The following is a 26,739-nucleotide window of genomic DNA, read 5'->3' as shown; positions in this document are numbered from 1 at the left end:
TCCCTCCCCCACTGAATCGATAAATAATGCGACTTATCAGAAAGAGAAAGAATTGTTTACTTTTAAACCCTGGATCCCATAAAGGGAGAGGGGAGAAGCCTAAAGCCACAGAAGCTGTAGAAGGCGCCATCCTGCCTGTCACAGGAAGGCCCCTGGACTGAGAGGACCGGAGCTGACTGGGGGTAAGTGCGGCTCTCCCTGGGCGCCGGCCGACCCCCCTGAGTGATCAGGCTGTCCTTTGGGGTGGCCGCTGACTGAGAAATGATGGGAGGCTGCTGACCCCAGTGTCGAAAGAGATGCCACCCAGCACCTGAGCAGCAGGAGGTGTTGAACACACCGTCACTTTGTCTTCCATAATTTTTCTGATTCTTCAGAAAGCCTGAGGGAAACTGGAGACTTTCTTTAGAGAGAGTAACAAATGGTTTCCGTTTAAAGAAAAATAACAAAATGGCTTAAGGAGGAAAAGAAATGATCACCCTGCAGAGGGAGAGAGGATGAGGCTGGGGAGGAGCTGAGGGCTCAGGGACGGTGTGGGCTTTTATTTCTGCCCTTGGAGTGGCTGGACATTAAGCCAGTTCTTGTTTTTACGATGGCCTGATTGAACAATAACACCAAACCTTCACACAAAATGCCGGCATTAGAGTCATTCCTTTGGCATGCCTCTGTCCAAGTCATATTGTTCCCTCGACAGCACTAAAAATAGCCGGACACCTGTGCAGAAATGAAACAGCTCCTTAGGAATCCCCAAGTCTCAGCAATTCTCTTTAAAAGGAGTCCATGGAGGCCCCAACTTGGCCAAAAATATACCCAGTGATTCCTTCTTCCCCACTGGTTGGTGAGAAACACAGGCAATTACGGGTGCCTGAATAGGGGACGTCCCAGATTTCCCTTCTAGATGGATTTCAGTGAGGAAAGAAATGCTGCTTTGCTCCCTGTTGACAAGAACGTTCTATTTTAAAATTTCCATGCACTTTCAAAATGACAACTCAGAAGTATAATACTGACTTCCTTTGTCATGCAGACTAACAGCCTGAAAGAATCAAATGAATGCATTTAACGCATCTATTTTAAATGGCAGTAAACGTGAATTCAGAGTAAAAAGCGTCTCCATTTATCTTTCACTTTTTGAGAAATCTTTTTTTTTTTTTTTTTTTTGGTACTGATGGGTTAGGTTTGCAGCAAGGTGACGCTCCATAGTCCCCAAAGCACCCAAACCCCAGCGGGGTTGGCCCTAGAATGCTCTTAGCCCCTGGGAACAACATATTAAAGCAAAGACAAGCTGCTCGTGCCCAGATCTGACCTGAGAAAGAATAGGGAGTGTTGCGATATTCCTGGTACTGGTGAATCTAAGACGTCATGCTGGGAGCTGTGGGGCATACAGAATGCGTACAGAGTGATGAATTTGCTGGAGGGTCTGGCTTTGTAAAGGCTTCCTCCTTAATGAGCTTTTTTTCTCACTTATGAAAAGAAATGCAGGGCATTAAAAGAGTAGCAAACCAAATCTAGCCTGTTTTTCATACTCACAGGTCCAATGGGAAAGCTGCATTCTGAATTGGCCACAGCAGCTAGAGATGTCTAGAGTTTTCATCATGGTTGGGAAGACGAGGGCAGGAACATGACAACGCACAGAAATTTTGTGTGTGTATTTTCTTTAGAAATGGGATCTCAAACAACTGGGCTCAAGGGATCCTCCTGCCTAAGACTCCTGAGTAGCTGAGACTCCAGGAGAAATTCAGGATTAATAGACAGCCATTCAGGAATGGCTAGCACTCAGCCTTTCTCAGGGAGATCTCAGGAAGTAAGGCATAAAGAGAGATGGTGGGAGATTTATGTGGATGGGATCAGGGGCCCGGGGAAGCTAAACAGAATCCCTCAAGGCCTTTTCTACACTGTGGAAAATTGTGCTGGCATTTGGACAAGTCACCCTGATTAATATCCAACATCTTTGCCTTAAGCATTATTTTTTCAAAGGAAATAATGTGTTAATACATCCCAACTTGTGTATAATGTTTCTGTTTGTTATTAGCTCGTACTATTTAAGTTCAGTTGTTAAATTTGAAAATACTAGAACATTAAAAATTTGCAAAATGAGAAATGATTATGTGAATTTTTAAAGTATTCAGAAGTGGATCCTGGCATTAACCACTTTTAATTTATTTTACTAGCAATATATTATTGGATGACTTTTTTTTTTAAAAAAAAAGAAGCCTTCTGCTTGCTTGTTTAAACTGCTTTATAAATTGATAGTTTAACCACTTCTGCAGAAACAAAAAAGTAATAAAAGATGATGGCCATTTTAGCAACGTTTAAAATTTGCTCACAGGACAAAATGATTGGCACTCAGTATGTGTTTAGTGATAGATGCAATAATACCGTAAAATTATTATACTGCATAATAAAGTATTTCACTAACAATTTGCTAAAAAATTAGCCTGAGGCCTGCCACTCAGCACAGCACTAACTTTTCATGCTTGTGACAAATTGTCTGTGAGTAGGGTGGGCTCCAACCTTCCCAATTTCAGGAGAGTATTTTGCAAGAAGGAATTTGTATTGAGAGTCCAGAAAGAAAATTGCTTAACACTTAAAAAGTGCCACATGAATCATAAATTAACAAAGGCACACAAAAGGAGAAAATAAAAAGAAACCATAATTTCTCTACTGAAAGATAACCATGGTTAACATCTGGTGTTTTGGCCTCAGGCATGTATGCATTTTTTTTCACAGAAAGGGACTCATACTGTGTATATTGTTTTATAAACTGCTTTTTAATTCAATAACATATATTGAATTTCTCTCCAAGTCTACCAGACTTTTCTACAGAATCAATTTAAATGATCATGGTATATCATAAATATATTACTCTTCTCCTATAGCTGGACGTTTAGGTTGGTTCCAATGTTTACCCTTATAAACAATGCCACTATGAGCAACCTTATAGGTAAATCTTTTTACAAATTTTTGACATTTTCCTGGAGATAGATTTCTGGGCCATAGAAATCGAGGTTGATTCGGGGCGGGGGAGTTGGTAAGATTTACCTGTAAAGGTTGATTTGGGGGGTGGGGAGCTGGTAAGATTTACCTGTAATGCATTAACTTCCTGAACTCTTTTCATCTTCCATCTGTTCCTTCCGTTTTCTGTCTTTTGCAGATCATTCAAAGCCAAAAGCCAACAGAGCCCCCATGGAGAAGTAGGGGATGCTCAGATGCTGCTATGGAGCCCTGAGAAGTGAAATGGACCCAAGCCCTTGCCCAGGATAGAGCGCTCCAAGTGCGTCCTCTGGGGACCCTTTTAACCAGTGCATTGTTCACCTCTCACTGTTTCTTCCCAACAGAGCTAAGAGACTTCTAGAGCTTCTTGTGATAGTCAGCGATAGCCCTGGTATGACCAGGAGGTGGGGATTTCTGTTCTAGGTCCCTCAGCAAAGATTAAGCAGGCCAAGCCTGGCTACTGCGTTAGAGGCGCTGTAGGGAAAGGGAAGGACAAAATGGGCCACCACACACCTGCGTCCACTGCTGGGCAGCACCCAGAGTGCTGGCGGTTTGTGGCAGCGACTGGGGCCACCTAGAACAGTTCTAGGGTTCGTAGTCATTCTCTCTGAGTCATGGAAGACTGCCCAGGAGGCGAGTCCCACCTAAGAGAGTATGTCTAAATTTAGGCCACTGGCATGTCCTGCTGCCTTGCAAATGACGACATTTCATGAAAGAAAGCCAGGGCCACCGACAGGAATCAAGGAAATCAGTCACTTAGTGGAAGATAACGAATCCACAAAGTGAAAAGGGGAAAGAAAAAAAAGAGGCAACTTCAACACTCCAACCCCATGGGAGCAGACCGACTTTCAGCTTTTGCAGGGGGATGATCACAGCCTGAAGAGGGTGATTTCATGATCTACATGAGAATAAGGTGCATGTTTTTTTCTGAAAAATACAGAAGGGTTCATTTTCAGCTGTTAAAGATGGGTCAGTTTTAGGGCTAAAGCAAGGCTCTGGTCAGATGTTAACAACTCAGTTATCCTGGGGAAAAAATAACTGGCTCCCAACTCTCCCTTTTCAGCATTTGCAGGAAAAGAAGGAGTAGATAAATGCTTTATTTCCTCTCATTTTCCATGGTGGGCAGGAGTTCACATAACGATTAGAAACCATTTTTAACAGGAAAGCCAAGTAAATCCTGTAGGGATTTATTTGGAGCTCCCTTTTTGCTAGAAAATGAGTATCATGAACTAAAAATGGACTCATTTCCTCTCTCTCCATCTACCTCCCTTTCTTCTCTCCCCTCATCTCCCACCCACTGCTATGGTGGAAAATGACTGTGGTCAAGAAGATTGAACATTTGAGCAAGACCGGGTGCCTTTATATCCAATAGATGCACGGAGAGTAGATCACAACACATCCAACTGCTGTATCCCCATATAAAATAATTTTAATTTCCTAGACTGCAGAATTGATCACATTTACTGATGATGGATTGGGAAGTATGTGAGGAGGTAAGAGTTGGAGAGTGTTCATTCATTCGGTCAGATTATTCTCATTTATAATGTGGTCTTCCCCTAAATATTTATTTCCGGAAATCTATTCCCTCTAGAGATTCTTTCTCTCTCAGCCATTTTAGAAAATGTTTGTAAACAGAGTTCCTGTCCATTTTCACAGGACGTTTTTGCAGAAGGGGTTTGTTGGGTGGCAGTGGAACACAGGCAGTGGACCCCTTTACTACTACTCTACTGTTCCAGAACGTAGAAGCCTCTCATCTGTGAGTCTTCAGCTCTTCCCATTGCTCAAGATGCTTGCACCTGTGATGCTTCTTTTCTCTGCTCAGGTCACAATATGTGGAGCTGACAAGGTTCCCCTATTGTCAGTGACAATGGTGGAATGTGGAGGTGAAGTTGACACCTTCGTGGCTGCAGATTTTCCTTAGCAGAGCTGTGGAGTGTGACAATGGTGTTTGTGTCTAAACTATCAAACGCCATTATCACACTAAATAGCTACTACTAGGCAATCCTTCCCTCGATAAATGTCCTGGCATCGTTTGCTTTGAGCAAGAAGGTTCATCTAATTGTTCCCAATCTTGTGTACTTACTGAATAAAGTCTGGTTCTCTTGCACTCATAACCGATATGATTAGCTGAACCCTGCCTCTCACATGCTGTTGTTACATACCTTAGCTGGTGATGAATTTTCTTGTTTTCCCAAGTCAATAACAAGATTGCAGACCAGGCGCGGTGGCTCACGCCTGTAATCCCAGCACTTTGGGAGGCCAAGGCAGGCGGATCACTTGAGCTCAGGAGTTCAAGTCCAGCCTGAGCAACATGGTGAAACCGTGTCTCTACAAAAACTACAAAAATTAGCCAGGCATGGTGGAATGTGCCTGTAATCCCAGCTACTTGAGAGGTTGAGGTGGGAGGATCAATTGAGCCCATGAGGTCGAGGCTGTAGTGAGCTGTGATGGCACCACTGTACTCCAGCCTGTGTGATAGAGCAAGATCCTGTCTCAAAAAATGAAAATAAAAAGATTGCAGAGTCCCTCAGAGCACCCAACACAAGGCCAGGCACCAGGTAATCATTCAACCCATGCTTATAGAGTTCAAATGAATAGTTAGGGAAGTGTTAGATGCAGAAGGCTAAGACTGGGCTAAATCTATGTTATGCAGACCGCAAGCTTATAGGTACAAAATTAAGGTGTATGGGTCCTTCTCTTTTCATCTTTAAAAAATCCAACTTTCTAATAAACCTACACATGGCTTCAGTGACCTTTCAGAAATTCTAGAACATGTTTGATTTCTACTGATTTCAATCAATTACTAGGCTGATTACTGAATTCGTACACTAGGTCTTTCTTCCTCTTGCGTCAGTGAATTACCATCAGAAAATTTTTTATGAACCATGTGTGAGCTGCCATGGCAAATCTGGAACCCATGCAGTTTCTAGGACATTTGGCCCAGTCAGGTGCTCTGGTTAGGAACCCATTCTGTCTCTGAGAGGCATCTAAAGTCAGGAGTAGGTTTCATCTGTGCTGGACTAAATCTTCCCTCCTCAGACTTGGCTAAATGGAGTAGTACCTGTTCAATCAAATTGACAGGGTTAAATCAACCATCAGAAACAAATTCAATCATTCAACCATTCACTTATGAAATAAATATGTGCAGAGGCTACCATGTGCCTGACACTGTCCTAGGCATTGAGGACACTTTTAAATTAAATGTACCTGATGTTATTTCCAGAGATGGGCATCCACTGGCTCACATTGTATTTCGGGACCATTGTAATTCTTCCAAATGGGAGCGAAATTAGCAAAACTTTGTGAAATAATTCTGAGTCCCTTGCTGGAAAGCCTCACTTGAATGCAGCCCACACATTTATGATACACTACAAAGGCTTCAAGGTCATGAGATGCCTCTGTCCAAAGAAGAGGAAGGGCACCCTTGCCTTCCCCGCATCTCTTACCACCTGTCATTTCTTCCCTCCTGGCATCATCTACTGTCAAGAGGAGAATCAGACTCCCTGAAATAACTGAGGCACTGACATTCCTTTTTATGTGCATTTTTCTGGCGAAGGCTGTAATTGAACAGGCATTAATAGAGGGCTGTACACAGATCATGCTCATGCACGCTGTGTTAGTCCGTTTCACGCTGCTGACAAAGACATGCCCAAGACTGGGAAGAAAAAGACGTTTAATTGGACTTATAGTTCCACATGCCTGGGGAGGCCTCAGAATCATGGCGTGAGACAAAAGGCACTTCTTACATGGCAGCAGCAATAGAAAATGAGGAAAAAGCAAAAGGGGAAACCCCCGATAAACCCATTAGATCTCATGAGACTTATTCACTATCATGAGAATAGCACGGGAAAGACTGACCCCCAGGATTCAATTACCTTTCCCTGGGTCCCTCCCACAGCACGTGGGAATTCTGGGTGATACAATTCAAGGTGAGATCTGGATGGGGACACAGCCAAACTGTATCACACGCATTTCATTTGATCCATACAACACAGGGCAAAGATGATGAGTTTGACAAACAGAGTCTAAAGGGTTCTGGAATCATCTGGTCCTCCAATCACAACTCAACATGGATCTCTTATGTCTAAAGTTCTGGCCAGGCACGGTGGCTCACGCCTGTAATCTCTGCACCTTGGGGGGCCAAGGTGGATGGATCATGAGGTCAGGAGATTGAGACCATCCTGGCTAACATGGTGAAACCCCATCTCTACTAAAAATACAAAAAAAATTAGCTGGGCGTGGTGGCGGGTGCCTGTAGTCCCAGCTACTCGGGAGGCTGAGGCAGGAGAATGGCATGAACCCAGGAGGCAGAGCTTGCAGTGAGCCGAGATCGCACCACTGCACTCCAGCCTGGGTGACAGTGCAAGACTCCATCTCAGAAAAAACGAAAAAAAAGTCTAAAGTTCTATCCTTTACCTGCAGCCTTCTTTGGCCTGGTTATTCTGTGAAATCTCATGCTTCACAGTTGAATCTGTGGAAAGGCTGGGTCAATAATACGATCAATATCCTCATCTCCCCATCTGCTTTGTCAATGGATTCTGAGGGAAAACCTGTAAATTAGAGAGGGATGAGCCATGTAAGAATCTCTCTTTGTGAGTGTTCATCATGCGGAGAAAGCTGAAAATTGCAAAACCCTGTAATCATGAAATGAAAGAGAAGGAACATCTAAGTGGTAGCTTTGGGGTCAGGAAGAGGGTGGACAAACTGTCCCAATACCAAGCAGCCATCTACATGACCCAGCCACTTTATGTGGCACCAAATAACCCAGAGTCTTGAGGTTCTGAACTGTTCCTATACTCGGGGACAATGTGAGGACTGGGTCTTCCATATTCCTTCTTTTCACTCCCACTCACTCTGAGATTTTTCTCAGGTGGAATTAAACAGGGAGCCCAGTGAACAGCATTCTGTGTCTTTTCTGCTAGGCTGGCTCATTTAATGGCTTATTATAATTGCTGCCTGGATTCGTTTTGCATTCGGGGTTGGAGACCTGTCATTTCTGTAGATCTCTAAGGAGCACACATAGAAGACAAAGCTTCCCTCTCCCTTTTCTACCTCTAATTACAATCCTGCTGCTCCAAATCTCTGATGATGGCATCCTTCCTCAGACTAGCTTTTATCTCCCCTTCCCTCCCCAGGATGATTACTGCCAGTCATTTCCAATAAAGCATTCCTGGGGACAGCTATTGACTCTGAATATGGTTTGCAAGATGAAAGGGTTCACTTGGATGTGCAGTTAAAAATCACACTCGTGCTGGGGAGGCAGCAGAGAACACAGTCACCTTGACATGTTTTCTTCCCCAGGAGATAAGCCACTTGAGTCTAGCTTTGCTTTGTGGATGACACCATGGAGTACCGATTAATCCTTTCATCTTAGTACAATGTGTACTTTGAATGTGAAAGTTGCCACTTGCAGGCTGTCCAGTGTTCCATCCAGCCCCAGAGGAAGTTTTGTGAAACAACATAGCAATTAGCATATATCAATGGCTTATCTACATATTTTTCTGAACTCTTCTTAAAACTATACTTTCTGATTCAATACTTCATCGAGTCAGAAGACAAAGGAATGCTAGAACTGGAAAGCAGCCTAGTCTTTGTTCTGATGAGAAAATCGAAGCCTAGGTCTTCTAGAATTTACTGGACAGGTCCACGTTCACACTCCCCTCCCCTGCCTCATCAGCCATTCCCTGAGCAGACATAGGTTGTGTGTTTCTATGTGCCAGGTGTTCTACTGGGATCTGGGGATCCAAAGAAGAATGAGGTCAGGTCCTTTCCCTGAGCTATTCTCAGTGTAGGAGTTGGACAGAGGCTTAAACAAAGACATGTGTGCCTCCATGTACTGGATGCCGGCATAGAGGCAGGGACAGCGTGCCAAGAGGCTTTAATTATGCCCTTCTTTTCTTTCCAGGTGAAGAAACACAGAGTCTTTGATGTTATGATCCTTTTTGTTATTGTTGGGAAAACTTCCCTTCTGGTTTATTTTGGTGATTCAACTTCTAACAGGTTATGGATAAAGGGTGTTTCTTTGTTTTGGGAGACAATGCTGTCATAGCATTGTCTCCCAACATCTTCCTGCTTTTGCTTTGCCACTTGCCAGCATAATGAGCAGTTCAGTCCATCTGTTGAGGGACTGGGAGTGGATGGTATACTTTCCAGTGATGTTGTGGAGAATTTTAATTTCTCCAAGGATCTGGGAGAAATGTGAGCTGGTTGTTCTTCAAAATGCAGGCTGGGTTAATGCTGTTTACTCCGTTGCTGCCTCATAAAAAGCCTCCTCCAAGGTCAGCTCACTGCTCCTCAGTTTCCTCTCCTTTGGGCCACACTCAAGAAAGCTGCTCAGTGTAAATCCATGGCAGAAGCCCCCAGGTCTTGTGAAGAGGTAGCAAAATGGGGGCATCTGCTTTCTTCTATTCAATATCCAAGTTTCTAAAAGGAAGAAAAGGGAGAATTCAAAGCACAAGCAAGTTCACAAAAATGTAGATGGTTACTGAGGATCCTAAAGGGCCTGATCACAATTCCTCCCTTAATTTAGGAAGCCAAGTGCTCCCTAACGTGCTCTGGAAAAAAGATGTATGTGACACTAATGTGCACTTAGGATATCTAAACACTGTGCATAGGATGCAAAAATGAGTCAGATTCTGGCATTCACTCCTGCACACATTCATTGACTCAATCAACGTTCAATTGTGCATTCCTACTGTGTGTCAGGCATCATGCTAGTCACTGAGAATTCACAGAGGTGATGCTCTCCCCAGAACCTAGTTGCTTCTGGCTCAGTGAAGATACACACAGTTAAATGAGTCATGGCTGGGTTGAGCTGCAGGTTCTTTGAAGTAGATATGGGGTGTACCATGGGACCCAAAGGAAGAAGACACCATCTATGGTTTGTGAGAAAGGCATGACTATTACTAAGAGGTGAGCACTATGGCACTTGTGGTGACCCTGTCAGCCCTCCAATGAAGGAGAACTGTGTGACCTTGGCAAGCAAAGTTAAAAGTTTTCACCTTGACAGAGGTTGAGTTACATTCAAGTTTCCAGAGCGTTCCCCAGCAATTCCCTCCAGACAGCAACTGAGCTATGAATCTGGAATTTATTTGGTAGAGACTTTTCTCTCTCAAAAATGCAGCCAAACACCGAAGAAAAAGATCACCTTTTAATTAAAAGAAGCACATTGTACTATTTGGCAAGTGACGGGGGGCAGGTGTGTGTGTCTGTGTGTTAATGCACATGCATGTGAAGAATTTTAATTTCTCCAAGGAGCTGGGTAAGATGCCTTTATTGTTTAATTCAGCTGGCACTGTCTCTTTTCTTTTTTTGAACCAGGGAAAAGCCAGTGCTGACCTGCACCTGGGACTGAAGCGAGCATTCTCCTATTTACCTTTGAGCCTGAGGCTATACTTTCCTTGGGAGACTGCCCTCTGTACTAGGCTAGGCCCCTGCACACCACCACATCAATGGTTCAAAAGGATTTTAGGCTTGCTCCCCAAGTATTCCAAATGGATTGAATAAAGGGTTTCCCCGATAGCAAAAATCCAGCTTTAAATCTGATAAAGTGGTTTTTTGTTTGTTTTTTTGTTTTTGTTTTTGTTTGGTTTTTTTTTGTAAGACAGGGTTTTGCTCTGTCACCCAGGCTGGAGTGCAGTGGTACGATCTTGGCTCAGTGTGGCCTTGACCTAATTCGGGCTCAAGCGATCCTCTTACCTCAGCCTCCTGAGTAGCTGGGACTAGGGGCATGCACCACCCGTCTGACTAATTTTTAATTTTTTTGTAGGGACAGGGTCTCACCATGTTGTCGAGGCTTGTCTTGAACTCCTGGGTTTAAGTGATCCGCCCATTTCAGCCTCCCAAAGTGCTGAGATTACAGTTGTGAGTCACCACGCCTGGCCAAAGCACATTTTTAAAGGATTGAGGTGAGAGGGAAAGGAGTGGAAGTGATTGTTCTGTTGAGTGTCTATTGACCCATTAAATACACCAGACAAGAACTGATCTTGTTCTACCCAAAGAACAAGTCCCTTCCTTTTCACTTTTTGGCACATTTAGCGCAGTCAAGAGCTAATTAAAGTCTTTTCTGATTCTCAGGGCTGCCTGTCTTCCCTGTGGCACATCCTGTTCTGTTTTTCTTCTTGGCTTCCAATTGCAGCTGGACACAAAGAAGTCAGAGGTGATTTCCCACTCGTTTGGATGTACCAGCTACCATATTTCTAAATTTCTAGTCCCCCCCACTGACAATCTGTGCCTGAGATTTTTCTGGTCTCTGCGTAAGTTCAGGATATCTCAGATGGGGCCTTTGCTCAGCAAATAGTGGATAATATTGCTGGGTTGGGTGAAACATGGACACAGGAGCTCTACGTGTCCCCAAGGAAGTAGCTCCACATGGCCACCCCAAAATGCAGATGGTATATTAGGAAATTTTGTTTGCAAAGACAATTTTTTTCTTAGATTGTCTCAAATAATTCATTCTCATGACAGTATTTCTTAAATACCTGCTATGTACAAGGCACTGAGCTGGGGTAAGCTTTTTAGAAGAGGCCACATGGCAGGGGGAGAGAAATCACATGGAAACTCACAAATAGTCATAAGGCAGGACTTCGTGGAAAATGCACAGGCAGTCAGTACTCAGGAGCGTGTTAGAGATGGGGGCATCTGGTCACCCCAAGTCTGTAGCAATCAAGCTGGCCTCCACCATGATGGTGATTCATTTGCTGCATTTCTCTGTTCTTTCTGCTACCCTGGCTGCCTCCATCCTTGCCGACTATTTCTGCTCATTCTACTGCTGCCTACTCATGTCCTCTGCTAATCCTGGGGTCCATGGCCCCTGCTGCCTCATGGCCTCTGCCTGCCTCCTTTTGGTGTCCTTTCAGTTTCTTCTTATGCTGCAAGTGCCTTCCTCCCTCCCTGCATCTCTATTTGGATTCCTGAGCCTGATCCTTGATGGTCTCAGTTAAGCTCCGTGTTCCCAATGGGAAGAGCTTCCACTGCGGGCCACACGACACACACTGCTGCTCAACCTTTAGGGCAGGAAAACACAAAGGGGTGATGTACAAGAGAGATGCATGCAGGAAGTAATATGTCAACTTTACAGGGACCCCGAGCTATCCATTCTCCAGGTAAAAAGGTAGGAAAGAGGCCTGGTGCAGTGGCTCACGCCTGTCATCCCAACACTTTGGGAGGCCAAGGTGGGTAGATTGCCTGAGCTCAGGAGTTTCGAAACCATCCTGGGCAACATGATGCCACTTCCGAGTAGCTGGGAATACAGGCATGCACCACTGTGCCCAGCTACATTTTTTGTATTTAGTAGAGCAAGGTTTTCCTACCCTAAAGATTGAGTTGCAGCATGTGTCGTGTGGCGGAGGCAGGAGAATCGCTTGAGCCCAGGAGGTGGAGGTTACAGGGAGCCAAGTTCGTGCCACTGCACTCCAGCTTGAGTGACAGAGTGAGACTCTGTCTCAAAAAAAAAAAAAAAAAAAAAAATAGGGAAAAATTCTCAGGCAAAGGAAACACATGTATGAAGTTTCCCAGTGGGAAGTTACCAACTGTCCTTCTTTGCCCGAACTATCCCAGCTGAGCCCTGGAAGTCTTAGGTCCTGGAAAACTTTAGTTCCAGGCAAATTGGGATGCTGATCACCTGGAACTCAGCAGTGCTCGTTCACTTACCTGTCATGCATGGCTGCTTGCACGCTCCAATGCAGAGTTGAGCAGTTATGCCAGAGACCATGTAGTCCCCAAAGCCTAAAATTTACTCTCTGTCTCTTTAAAAAACGTTTGCTGAACACTGAGCAGGACCAAGGAAGAGTAGATAAGTTATCTGTTAAGGCGAGGGGGTATAACTAGTTCTAACGGTCACAAGAGTGTTGACTATGACTTTGTCCATTTATTTTCCCATTGGAAGTGATTTTTTTTTTAGACAGGGTCTTGCTCTGTTGCCCAGGCTGGAGTGCAGTGGGACAATCTTGGCTCAGTGTAGCCTCGACCTCCTGGGCTCAAGCAATCCTCCTGCCTCAGCCTCCCAAGTAGCTAGGATTATAGGCGCAACACCATGCCTGGTCAGTGTTTTTATTTTTTGTATAGATGAGATCTCACTATGTTGCCCAGGCTGGTCTTGAACTCCTGGCCTCAAGCAATCCTCCTGTCTCAGCCTTCCAAAGCCCTGGGATTACAGGCATGAGCCACTGGGACCCATTTTTAAAACCTAAATTAGATTATGTCACTCTCCTGCTCAAAATCTTTTAATGGTTTCCAGCTCACTGGGAATAAAATTCAAGGATCCCCTTTATCCTCTGAGACAGACCTCGCCTCCTCCTGTTCCTCTTGCTCACTTCATGCCACCCTCATCCCCGTTGTTCCTCAAACATGCAGAGCGCATTCCTATCTCAGGACCTTTGTGCTTGTTGTTCCCTTTATCTGGACCGTTTCCCCAGATATACGCATGCCACTTCATTCATGTTTCTATTCAAAGTTTTCCTTTCAGAGAAGCCTTCCCCATCATTGTAGCACTTTTTGCTTCCTGACATCATTTATTTGTCGATTTTCTTTGTCTACACTAGTAGGTCAGACACAAGAGGACAAGGATGTTGTTGTATCCCCAGCTCACAGAACAGTGCCAATCACAGTATTGGTTGGATAAATGAATGGTTGGAAACGGCAGGAATTTTTTGCGTGTCTCCAGGCTATGTCCCCACTCATTGGACCATATTATTGTTAATCAATATTTCATTTTAGCCAATATCCATCCTGTTACAATTACGTGGCTGTCTCTGTCACCAGCTGGCCTTGTTTCCTGCCAAACACCTTGTCCTTAATTGTCTCAACAGCTGCCCTGTGCATTTCTCATGCCAGATGCCAGCCTGAAATGCTGCCATTTCTCTGCCGGAAAAATCCTCAGGATGATTCTTCAAACCCCTGAAATGGACAATGACATTTCATGCATAGATGCACTTTTCTAGGGGGAGGGTCCAGAGCCGTCACCCAGTTTGCAAGAGGGTCCTCCACCCTCCAAAGGCCGAGGTGCTCTGATTTTAAACAACAGCAGTCCATTTGCCTAAACCATGTTAATCTTTCTATCTGTGTGGCAGGCCCTCCTGGGGTGCCTTCCACTGGCTGATACCTTGTGATTTCTTCTGTTCTTCATACCTGAGCTGCTTTCACCAGAATGCTCTCTGCGCACCTCTGGAAGCTTCCTCTCTTCTGCCACATTCTGAAATCAGGCTAAATACCACACTCCCCTACAGCAAGCAGGGTCCCTAGTGGTTGCCCCCACATGGCTGTTTCATTCCAGGCAGTGAAATGGGCTGGGTTGAACCCCCTGCAACTGAAGCAACATCATTTGTCTGCGGTAATACCAGAGGTTCGTTGTCTCACGCAAAGAAATCGAAGATGCGGACACACAAAGAGTGGCTTTAAGAGCAGAGTGTTTAATGGGCAAAAGAGAAAAGCTCCCCCATGCAGAGGGAGGGGGTTTCTGAATGGGTCTCCCCGGTTTGGGGCAAGATGTGGTTGGTTTCATAAACGAGCTTGAAGAGGTGGTGTCTGATTTACATAGGGTGTAGTGGATTGGTTGGACCAGGTGTGCCATTTACACAGGGCACCAAGAGGCTGGCCCTCCCACCCTAATCTTTTATTATGTAAATGAGGTCTTTACCTGGCCAGCACTGTATTGACTGCACACATGATGACAAAGGAAAGGGAAGAGGAAACCTCCGTGTTGAATATGCCTGGCTTCCAGGTATCCCTTTTCTATTGGCATAGCTGCTGGCATCACGTGTGCAAGCTTCCAGCTTGCTTATCTAGGCTTGCAGCTTGATTTTTCAGGCTGCTTTTCATGAAAAGGATACCCTTACCGAGGATTCCCTTACCCCTCATTAACTCCTAAATAATTTCTTTCTAGCTCCTGTATCACAGGGACACTTTTTTGGCTCCTGTAACGCAGACACGCGTTTCTGGGAAGAGCTGCCTGCCAGCCTCCGGCAGAATGGCGTCAAGTGCGTCATTCTTAATGAACCCAAGGCCTGGTTTACTGTTCGGTGACGTGTCTGTGCTGCGAGATTCATTTCCTGCCAAGGTCCTCTGCTCATTTCTCAAAGCCATTCAGGCGAGGCTGCCCAACTGGGGAGACTAAGGGTTCTCCTTTTACTCGGAGGAAATGTCAGAAGTCCGTCCTTTCTAAAAGTCACTGGCAGGGGGGAATCTTGGACAGTGCCGTTGCCTCAGCTGTGAGAGGATTTTCCTTTCCAGGAGGAGAATTATTCCAATGAAGCTCACCTGCAAACGCAGCTGCTGGCCTTCTTCTAGTGATGTGTGGAAGGTTAGGAAGAGAAAGGCCAGGGCAGAGCTGGGGTTCCAGCTGGGAAATGTAAGGATATAACTAAGCTTCTGGTAGGAGGGGTCAGCTGTGGGCTGTATTCAGGTTCCAAGGGACGTAGCCAGGAAGGGGTGCCCCTGGGCCTCTTTGGCTAGACCATCCCAGCTCATCCTCCCCTACAGCAGAGGCCCAACCTGCCCAAAGCCACCCTTTTTCTTTTCTTTTTTTTGAGATGGAGTTTTGCTCTTGTTGCCCAGGCTGGAGTGCAATGGCGTGATCTCAGCTCACCGTAACCTCCACCTCCCAGGTTCAAGCGAATCTCCTGCCTCAGCCTCCCTAGTAGCTGGGATTACAGACATGTGCCACCACGCCTGGCTAATTTTGTATTTTTACAAATACAAAATTTAGAGACAGAGTTTCTCCATGTTGGTCAGGCTGGTCTCGAACTCTCAACCTCAGGTGATCCACCCGCTTCGGACTCCCAAAGTGCTGGGATCACAGGCGTGAGCCACCATGCACGGTAAGCCACCCTCTTTCTTTCATGCAGGAGAATTCTTACTGCATACGCACCGTGTGCAGCGTCCTGGGCCTACGGAGATAAAATGTGTTCCTGTCTTTAGGAGACTAGAGATTCAACTAGGTAATTACACCCAAATGTGAGGAGATGGAAGTGCCAGGGGCCCTGAGGGCAGAGGCTTGGGGGCCCAAAGGAAGACTTCCTGGAGGAGGTGACATCCAAGTGGAGACTTGGAAGACAAGTGGAAATTCTTATATTCAGACCTAAAGGAGGGAAGAGTCCTGGCTTAGTTTCTCAAGTGCCACTGCCTAAAATTCTTTTAAAAGGGAACAAGTTTTTTGCTGTTTTTAATAGCAGGTAAACAGTAAAGCAAAGCAAACAGCCTTGGAGACCTAGAGGAGGGTGGGAGAGCGGGACGAGAACACAGAAGGAAGATGTGGAAGGCAAAAAAGAAAAAAAAAAACCCCACAACCCCAGGAAAGTGACCAGCAGCACCAGCAGCACCTGGTTGGGGGCGGGGCGGGGAGTGGCTGTGAAAAATGCAGATTACCTGGGCCACCCCAGACCCATTAAATCAGAAGCTGTGGGGATGGGGCCTGCAATCTGTGTGTTAACAAATCCTCCAGGTGATTCTGATGCCTGCTCAAGTTTAGAGCCGCTGGGCTGTAAGCCTGGGACATGGCAGTTCTCATTAGTGTTTAATGAGAGTGATGAGGGAATCAATTAGCCAATTACTCTACCTTGGAAAAGAGGAGCAGTGTGTTCTCAGCCTTGGCTGCACATTAGAAGCACCTTGAGAGCTTTTAAAAATCCCAAGGCCTGGGCCATGCCCCAGACCAATTACATAAGAATCTCTAAAGGGGACCCAGGCACTGACATTTTTAAAGCACATTAGGTGATTCTAATGTGCAGCCAACACCGAGCACCACTGCAGTAAAAGAAGACATTGGGTTGGACATAGTGGCTCACACCTGGAATCCCAGCACTTTGGGAGGTCGAGGCAGGCAGATCACTTGAGGTTAGAAGTTCAAGACCAGCCTGGCCAACATGGTGAAACCCCATCTCTACTAAAAATACAAAAATTAGCCAGACATGGTGGTGTATCCCTGTAATCCCAGCTACTCGGGAGACTGAGGCAGGAGAATTGCTTGAACTCAGGAGGGGGAGGTTGCAGTGAGCTGAGATTGCGCCATTGCACTCCAGCCTGGGCAACAGAGCAAGACTCTGTCTCAATAAACAAAGAATTAGCATGGTGTGGTGGCTACTATGCACTTGTAGTCCCAGCTACTTGAGAGGCTGAGATGGGAGGATTGCTTGAGCACAGGGAGGTTGAGGCTGCAGCCATGATCACACTACTGCTCTCTAATCTGGGCGACAGAGGAGACCTTGTCTCAGAAAAAGAAAAAAAAAAAAAAAGCATCAGCAGTACACTCTGTTTTGAATGGCTTAGATAACTTTATTTTTTAAAATATATTTATTTCAGTAGCTTTTGGGGTACAATTGGTTTTTGGTTATATGAATGAATTGTACAGTGGTGAAGTCTGAGACTTTAGCACAACCATCACCTGAGTAATGTACAGTGTACCCAATATGGAGTTTTTTCTCCTTCACCCTCCCACCCTCCTTCTGAGTCTCCAAAGTCCATTATATCACTCTGTGTGCCTTTGCTTACCCATAGCTTAGCTCCCACTTATTAGTGAGAACATGTGGTATTTGGTTTTCCACTCCTGACTTACTTCACTTAGAATAATGGCCTCCAGCTGCATCCAGTTGCTGCAAAAGTCATTATATTTCATTCTTTCTTATGGCTGAGTAGTATTCCTTGATGTATATATACCAAATTTTCTTTATCTTTGGTCGATGGGCACTTAGGTTGGTTCCATATCTTTGCAATTGTGAATTGTACGGCAATCAACATACATGTGCAGGTGTCTTTTTGATATAGTGACTTATTTTTCTTTGGGTAGATACCCAGTAGTGGGATTGCTGGATGGAATGGTAGATCTACTTTTAGAGAACTTTATTTTAAACAGGAATGGCATACATAGAAGTGCATATCAAGTAACAAGTGATTCAGAGAAAATAGAGCTGCTTTTTTAAAATATATATATCTTATAATAAAAAATCTGAAAGCTGAGAGCCTAGAACTGGAACAGCAGCCTCACAATGTCTTCAGCAATCTGGGCTCCTTCTAGGTGACCACTCTAGAAGGGTGGCCCTCAGAGCCACAATGTAACTACTAGAGCTAACCCATTCATGTCCCAGGAAGGAAAAACTTAAAGAATGAGGGTCAAAAAAGAGTAGCTGCTCTCTTGTTTAATCTTCTCTAAGGAATGCTCCTGGAAGCCCCAACCAGAGACTTACGCTGAGAGCTCATTGGTCAGGACTGTGACACATGACTACCCTCAACTGCAAGGGAGTCTGGGAAATGCAATATTGTAACTGAGCACCTTGCCATTGAGAGCAATATTGGGTTCTGTTATTAAGGAAGAAGTGGGAAATGGATATTGGATAGAGAGAATGAAGACTGGGTAAGTAGCCACCAGTCCATTTCTGTATTAGAGTTCTCCAGAGAAACAGAACCAATAAGATATTTGTATAAACAGATGTATTATAAGGTATTGCTTACATGATAATGGAGGCTGAGAAGTCCCACAATCTTCTGTCTGCAAGCTGGAGACCCAGGAAAGCAGGTTGCATGGTTGGAAGGCCTGAGAGGTGAAGAGTCAATGGGGTCAATTCTAATCTGATCTGAAGACCTCAGAATCAGGGGTTCTGAAGCTTGATGTCCCAGCTCAGTCAGACAGAAAGGGAATCTAACCTTCTTCCACCGTTTTGTTCTATTCAGGTCCTCAATGGATTGGACAAGGCCCACCCACAGTGGGGGGGGGGGTCAGCTGCTTTTCTCAGTTCACTGACTCAAATGCTAATATCTTCCATGAACAGCTTCACAGACATACCAGAAATAATGTTTAAGCAGATACACGGGCATCTTGTGGCCCCGTCAAGTTGACATACAAAATCAACCATCACAGTGTCCCAAAAATCTTCCTTGGATGTTCATGGATGAATGATTTAGGGGGGTTTGTGCTACAGAACCGTATTAGACTCAAAACTAGGAGAGAACTTTCCCAGAAAGCTGTAAGGCATTTAATTAATAAAAACTGCGGTCCCTACACTTTCCTTCTTTGACTGGGTAGTGGTGGTGGTAGGGAGGGTGGTCAAGATGAGTAGGGGTGGCAGAGAGAGAGACAGAAAGAGAGTAATCAGAGAAGTCACCAGGATTCTGGGGAGCAATTTGAGGTTATAAAGAGGTGGGCACTTTTTTCAAGGTTTCACAATGAATCAGTGAACTAGGGGGTAGAACCTGGAGAGAACAGAGATCTGCTGTGACAAGGAGGAGTTTTGTTTCTGCAAAGAGTGAGTGGAGGGTTAATCTGGACTCTGAGTCATGAGGAATAGAAACCCAGCTTCAAGTATATTTAGCAAAAAAGTAATTTATTGTCTAACCTAATTGAATAGTATGAGGAGTATGTAGAATTCAGGCATGGCTCGATCTAGGTGAAAGAACCTCCAAGCTACGGCTTCAGTTATCACCTTTCAGGTGATCCTTGGTTCCGAAGAGCCCTTAGGCAATCTACTGTGTTCCCTGTTTGTGCTTTTGTGGCCTGTCATGGTGAGCAAGTCTGCTGGAATTCTCAGGTAACAGGGAATAGAGAGACACATAATATCAATGTTTTCATGCAAGCATAATGCCCTTATTTAAGGGAAGCAGTAGTGAGGGGTGTTCATTTCCTACATATTAGGCAAGTCCAGCTGGATTCTTATGGTGCAGGGCTATTTGCCCTTCCCTGACACTCTGTGGTCTCTTCTCTGAACCAGCTAATGTGATTTGTTAGCTGTCATTGATTGTTTGTGGTTTTTTTTTTTTTTTTTTTTTTTGAGTCAAAGTCTCGCTCTGTCACCCAGGCTGGAGTGCAGTGGTGCCATCTCGGCTCACTGCAACCTCTGCCTCCTGGGTTCAAGTGATTCTTCTGCCTCAACCTCCTGAGAAGCTGGGATTACAGGCGCACGCAACCATGCCTGGCTAATTTTTTTTTTTTTTTTAATATTTTTAGTAGAGATGTGGTTTCACCACATTGGCCAGGCTGGTCTTGAACTTGAACTCCTGACCTCAAGTGATCCACCTACCTCAACCTCCCAAAGTGCTGGAATTACAGGCATGAGTCACCGTGCCCAGCCTGTTGTTGATTTTTATACATTAAAAAAATAGAATTAAATGTTTTCAGCCATGAAACATCAGTCCACTGATGGGATACCCAGACGTGGAGAAACTCTAAAGACAGGCTTCTAGAGAGAGGAAAACAGTGCATCATCTAGCAGGCTTTCTGCACATCTCTCGTTCTGGCTAATGGTTCCAGGCAGCTATTTTTGTATTGTTTGCTTGTCCTGTCTTTGTTCTTTTCATCTTATAGGTACTCACAGCATATCAGGGCCTCAATGGGGCAACAGAAATGCACATATGAATAAACAAGCAATAATCCTGGCCCTGAAAGGCAGCTCATAATATGCTCGCCTGTATCTGTGTAGGCCTTCCGCCTGCAGAGCTGAGGCAGCCTGACTGCCCCACCAGGACTGGCATCTCTTTGCCTGTTGCTTGCATTGGCTTCCAGAAGCCTCTCTGCCTACGCACAGGTGGCAAAAGTGCCAGATGCTCCTCCAGTGATGGACGGGAGTCAGTGCATGGAGCCTCACTCCCGGGGAGAAACCGTGAGATGCATGCTCTTCACTGGCATGCACGGGTCCCAGGGGCCCGCCGTGGTGACAGCCCCTCTAGAGGCTGCTGCCCTCCTCCTCTATCTGTCTTCCCCACCGACTGTGCTTCCTAGGATCACCTCCCAAATAAATAGCTGGCATGCAAACCCTTGTCAGCGGCTCTGCTTCTGAGGGAACCCAACCCAGGACAACCCCCGATGTCTTCTGGAGACCCCGTGAACAGCATGGAGGCACCATATCAAAGCACGCCCAGGGCACGGGCAGGGGAGCACAGAGAAGGTGACCCGAGAAGGGGGATGGAGAAAGTGAGAGATGTGACCTGGGGCAAAGCGAAGGCAGGGCATTCCTGGCAGATGCAATTGCAAGAGCAGGGCTGTGAAGGGCTGAAATGGCGCTTGAGGCAAGATATGGCTTGGAATTGTGTTATTTGTGATTTTCTTTTTCCCCCTCTTCCTCATATGAACTGCTCTGGGACTCGGGAGCAGAGATGAGATGTGATATAGCCTCGAGGAGCAATGGATAGTAGGAGGGGAAAAGACAGCACAAAACAAAGTACAGAAGGTTTTAAATTATTTTTCCCAAAACAGGCTTCTTGGAATCAAGGATGAAGCAGAGCACAGAAGCTTCTCTTCCCACCGAGGGAGGAGACACAGGAGGGTCACAGGGCCAGGCGCAGCACAGAGCACGGGGAAAAGGTAGGACATTAGAAACTTTGGCGTGGGGATGCTGGCACACCCTGGAGGCCTGGGTGGTTGCCGTGGAGCATTTGTTAGAATTTTATTGTAATTATGACTTTTGCAATGAAAAGTAATGGCAAAAACCGCAACTACTTTTGCACCAACCTAATGGACGCTACATTCACTGTTTACCTGGGCACTGTGGGGTGATAATTCTGTGGCAGCTTGACTGCTCAGCTCATGGAGTGTCCAGGAGAGGATGTCCAGACGCCCCACCCCCATGCTGAGACTGGGCCCCTTCCAGTGCCACATGGCCAAGGCCATAACCCTCTTCCTCAGAGCTGCATCAGGGTATGAGAGGCCCTCAACGGTGGTGGAAACCCACCCACACCCAGACCCCACACAGGCTAAATCTGAAGAGTGCTGGTAAGGTTTGGCTGTGTCCCCACCCAAATCTCATCTTGAATTGTAGCTCCCAAAGTTGCCACATGTTGTGGGTGGGACCCAGTGGGAGATAATTGAATCATTGGGGTGGTTTCTCCTATACTGTTCTCATGGTAGTGAATAAGTCTCATGCGATCTGATGGTTTTATAGGGGAAACCCCTTTCACTTGGTTTTCACTCTCTCTTTGCCAGCCACCATGTAAGATGTGTCTTTGTTCTTCCCTCACCTTCCGCCATGAGTGTGAGGCCTCCCCAGCCACATGGAACTGTGAATCTATTAAACCTCCTTTTCTTTATAACTGACCCAGTCTCTGGTATGCCTTTACCAGTAGCATGAAAACAGACTAAGACAAGTGCCAACCTGTCTGGGCAAGATGCCAGCTCTGTACAAGGTGAAGGAAATGACAACTCACAACATGGGGAGAAAATAACGACCTTTGAATCACCCCCTCATGCTGTGCACAAAGGCCTGCTCATTGTATGTGAATCTACAGATGATATAAATACATGTATATATGTTATATAAAAGCTCTGAGATTCACTTTTTAGTTGTCTGAGCATGAACGTGACAATTCAATTGAGTTGCTCTGCAATAAGGATGAAAGGATAAAATTAGAACCAATTAAAGTTACTTGATGAAACATCTCATAAGCACCACAGAAAATCCAATGTTAAGTAATGGGGTGACCTGACATGTGAAGTCTCGCTGTCTCATCCCCAGTGCAGAGAGAATAAATGGGCTGGAGCTCTGAGGCCTGAGAGGTCGGTGGCCAGCTTAAGGGTAGTGAGAGTAGAACCCTAGGAGAAAGGAGAGGTCAGCTAAGATGGATGGGGGAGTCTCTTTTGGGTCTCCCCTCCTGTGCTTTGATATTTTTCCCAGAGGTTGCTGGGGCTTATCTTTGGGGTGCATCACCAAAAATATCCTTTCTAGAAGATGGAGTGAGTGATAAGATACCCAACAGTCAGAAGATGTGATTTCAGATGCTGGCTTGCCACTGAGTCATGAACAACTCCTGGTAAACTCACTGAACATCTCTACGTGGAGTTCCCTCGTTTGGAAAAGTGGGATTAAGATGCCTGAATTACTCTCCTGAATTATTGTCAAGCTTTAACTGCTTAATCCACTCCTTTTTTTTTTTTTTTTTTTTTTTTGACAGAGTCTTGCTCTTTTGCCCAGGCTGGCATGATCTTGGGTCACTGCAACCTCCGCCTCCTGGGTTTAAGTGATTCTCATTCCTCAGCCTCTGGAGTAGCTGGGATTACAGGCACATGCCACCACACCTGGCTATTTTTTGTATTTTTAGGAGAGACTGGCTTTTACCATTTTAGCCAGGCTGGTCTCGAATTTCTGACCTCAGGTGATCCGCCCGCCTCAGACTCCCAAAGTTCTGGGATTACAGGCGTGAGCCACCTCGCCCGGCCTTAATCCACATTTGGAAGGATTAACAGCTCCTTACAAATAGAGGAGGCCATCGTTAGGTTATCAGCATCAACATCTCCACCACCACCACTCTTAGGGCCATGCTGTCTGGTAATCTATGGGAAGAGATGCAGGAGTGATCCTCCCAGGCAAGTCTGCATCGCAAGAGTCATGTTTCTTGAGATACAACATTTCCGCCCAGAAGTTTGACTTTCTGGGTTTTGTGACCAAAGGATAAAGAGAGCGTTTTGTGATAGGGGAGCATTTTGGTGCCCTGACCTCAAATCACATAGGCAACAGTTTATTGTACCCATGAGCAGGCCTGGATCTGCAAGGAAAGTACTTCCTCACATTTAAAACGTGATGTTCTTTGTATCACTTGCATTTTGGCAGAACTGGACATCGCAGGAAAATAAGCTTGAATGTAGGCTTCTTCCTGGAATGTTTTGCATCTAAATAACTGCTTTAGGCCAGGTGCGGTGGTTCATGCCTGTAATCCCAGCACTTTGGGAGGCCAAGGCCCGGGTGGATCACCTGAGGACAGGAGTTTGAGACCAGCTTGGTCAACCTGAGGAAACCCCGTCTCTATTAGAAATACAAAAATTTTCCAGGTGTAGTGGTGTGTGCCTGTAATCCCAGCTACTCAGGAGGATGAGGCAAAAGAATCGCTTGAACCCGAGAGGTAGAGGTTGCAGTGAGCCAAAATCGTGCCACTGCACTCCAGCCTGGACAACAGAGATACTCTGTCTCAAAAAAACAAAAATAAAAAATAAAAAGCTAAATAACTGCTTTAGTTATTCCTTTTCCAGAATTCTGGGCCTGGAGTTCTTCCTTGGTGACTTGGTCAAGGATAAGCACTTAAACGGAGGTATCCTTGTGTGTGTTGTACTGGTCACTTATGTCACCAAATCTCAGGGAAAGATTGGTGAAGATGGAGATAATACTTCTGTAAGCTTTGGCCATAGCTACATTCAACTTGAATATAAGCAAGGGGTCCACATGGGCCAGTTCCCTGTATAAGGTTGCACCAAATCCCAGCACCCAATGTAATTAAAAATCAGTCCAAAATCTCTATGTCCAGGTTACATCCCAGACCGATTCTACCAGAAGCTCTGGGGTGGGGCCTAGCATCATTCTTTTCTTTTCTGTTTTTGTTTAGTTTTTGAGACAGGGTCTCGCTCTGTCACCCAGACTGGAGTGCATAGCTCACTGAAGCCTCGAACTCCTGTGCTCAAGTGATTGTCCTGCCTCAGCTTCCTGAGTAACTGGGACTACAGGCACACACCACCATGCCTGGCTGTTTTGATGTTTTGTAGAGATGGAGTCTTGCTATGTTGCCCAGGCTAGTCTCAAACTCCTGGCCTCAAGTGATCTGCCTTCCTCAACCTCCCAAAATGCTAGCCACCATGCCTGACCCTGGCATCATTATTTTCTGACACTCCCTGATAGTCCAATGCCCAGCTAAGATTTAGAAAGACTGATGTAGTGGGTTGAGGGGGCAAGGACTGTTTGAGAAAGTGACATTTGAATGAAGATATAAAAAATAAGGAGAGATCCAAGAACAAAGTTTCAGAAAAGTTCCAAATAAAAGGTAAAAACTGAGACGCTTATTCCAGTAATTCAATGAAAAATGCCATATTTGCCTTTTACAATTACTTTTTTTTTTTTTTTTTTTTGACTGGGTCTCGCTCTGTTGCCCAGGCTGGAGCACAGTGGTATGATCTCAGCTCACTGTAGCTTTGACCTCCCGAGCTCAAGCCATCCTCCCACCTCAGCTTCCTGAGTAACTGGGACTACAAGCACATGCCACCATGCCTGGCTATTTTTTTATGTTTTCTAGAGACGGGGTCTTATCATGTTGCCCAGGCTGATCCTGACTCCAGGGCTCAAGAGATCTGCCTGCCTTGGCCTCCCAAAGCGCTGGGATTACAGGTGTGAGCCACCATGTCTGGCCTAAAACTTCTTATTCTTTAGAAAATACTGGCATAAGGACCAAAGATAACGCCCAGTATCCCCAGACATGATGGCTAGCCTAACCTCACGATTCAAACTGACCAGAAGGATCTTTCTAAGGAGGAGCCTCTTCTTCCTCCAAGATATTTAAAATAGGGCTTGATGGAAGAGAATTTTGCTTGATTGGGGTTTTCAGGATGCCACCTGTTACATAAAATGAATATACAGGGCATTGGGGCTCTAGGAGGTGGAGTTGCTAGGGCGGAGAAAAAGGTAGGGGCAAGTAGATTCATCTCATTAAGTTCTGTGTGAGGCGGTTTTTCTTCCTCGTCTTAAGCCCACCACCGGGAGGGAGAGAGGAGGAAGGCAATTCATGGACACAGAACCACACCTAATTTAAACTCTAGGTCTGCTGTGGCAAGGGATTTGTTTGATTTACTGATTTCCTGTAACACAGACTTAGAAACAATAGTAAATACTGCATTGATCTTCAAGAGCATATCATAAGGCACTATTAGCAAGATGTGCAAACACAGACATAAGGGATAACAAGCCAAAACTCTCTCCTGGGAAGCCATAACAGTGCCAAGGGAACCAACTTTTTAAAGTGAAAATTTCTTTGGGTTGTTAGAAATGTCTGAGGCTACCTGCAAACAGTGGCTCCCACAGCTGAAATGCATCTGCCTGACAGAGATGCCTGGATTTTCCTAGCACGAGCTACTCTCTGCCGTCCCCCTTCAGCCGGCTGCTACCCCGCAGACCCCTGAGGAGGCTGTGTCAAGAAGGAATTTTCCAGATGCTGGAATGGATCAGCCTAGTTTGGTTTCTGCTTTGTCCTTTTCTCCCTTCTGTCTCTGGGTATTTCAGTCTGTTTGGGCCGCTATAACAAAATACCATAGACTGGGTAATTTAAATTACCCAGAAGTTTGTTTCTCGCCATTCTGGAGGCTGAGAAGCCCAAGATCAAAGTACTGACAGATTTGGTGTCTGGACAGGGCTGGCTTCCTGGACCATAGATGGTGTCTTCTCAATGTTCTCTCATATAGTGGGAGAGATGAGGGTTTTTCTGGGGCCTCTTTTAGAAGGGTACTAATCCCATTCATGAATGCTCCGCTCTCCTGACCTAATCACCTCCCAGAGGCCCCGTCTCCTAATACCATCACCTTGGGGGTGAGGATTTCAACATATGCACTTTATGGGGGACATAGACATTTAGTCCATTGCACTAGGTCATTCACACCTTTTCAGGATTTGCTCCTGAGCCCCTCTAGACCTGTGCCTTGCTGGTGTCCCAGTGCCCTCTCCTGCTTGTTGGTCCGCAGATGCCTCTTGTGGTCAGGAACCCTGCTCTCCGCTCCTCCATCCTACCTCCTGTCTGGTCAAGCACTATGCTCTCCAGCTTCCAGATGTTCAGCCCATGCCCGTGGCTGAACCCCAGTGCCCTGTGAAGCCCACAGAAATAAGCCTGGACCCCTGACCAATCAGCAAATCCCCTGCCTTAAGTATGCCCCCAGCCTGCTCCTCCTTCATCATGGCTTGATGTAATATCTCCCCTGTTTCAGGCCTGAAACATCTTCTTAGTCTTGCTTCTGAACAATGGTTCTTGAGAGTCTCCCCATAGCGGCTACCTTCCTTTCTTCTCTTTGCTGATCTTTTACCTTCCTTTATT

The 26,739-nt window shown here is 45.6% G+C and overlaps 1 long non-coding RNA gene across 2 annotated transcripts; it reads left to right on the top strand.

Annotated features, from left to right (window-relative positions):
* Positions 1 to 107: 107 nt before the first annotated feature.
* On the top strand, positions 108 to 21,698 carry LOC102130567 (uncharacterized). Of its 2 annotated transcripts, XR_010582823.2 has the most exons (4): positions 108 to 182; positions 3,149 to 3,268; positions 21,164 to 21,271; positions 21,593 to 21,698. It is a non-coding gene; the product is annotated as an uncharacterized lncRNA (long non-coding RNA). The 2 variants fall into 2 exon arrangements; XR_010582825.2 differs by lacking the exons at positions 21,164 to 21,271; positions 21,593 to 21,698 and having other exon boundaries at positions 3,149 to 3,736.
* Positions 21,699 to 26,739: the final 5,041 nt, after the last annotated feature.

This window comes from Macaca fascicularis, chromosome 18 (assembly GCF_037993035.2).
Source record: "Macaca fascicularis isolate 582-1 chromosome 18, T2T-MFA8v1.1".
Classification (NCBI taxonomy): Eukaryota; Metazoa; Chordata; class Mammalia; order Primates; family Cercopithecidae; genus Macaca; species Macaca fascicularis.
Note: the sequence above shows the minus strand (reverse complement) of the source record. Positions and strands in the feature narration are given on the sequence as shown.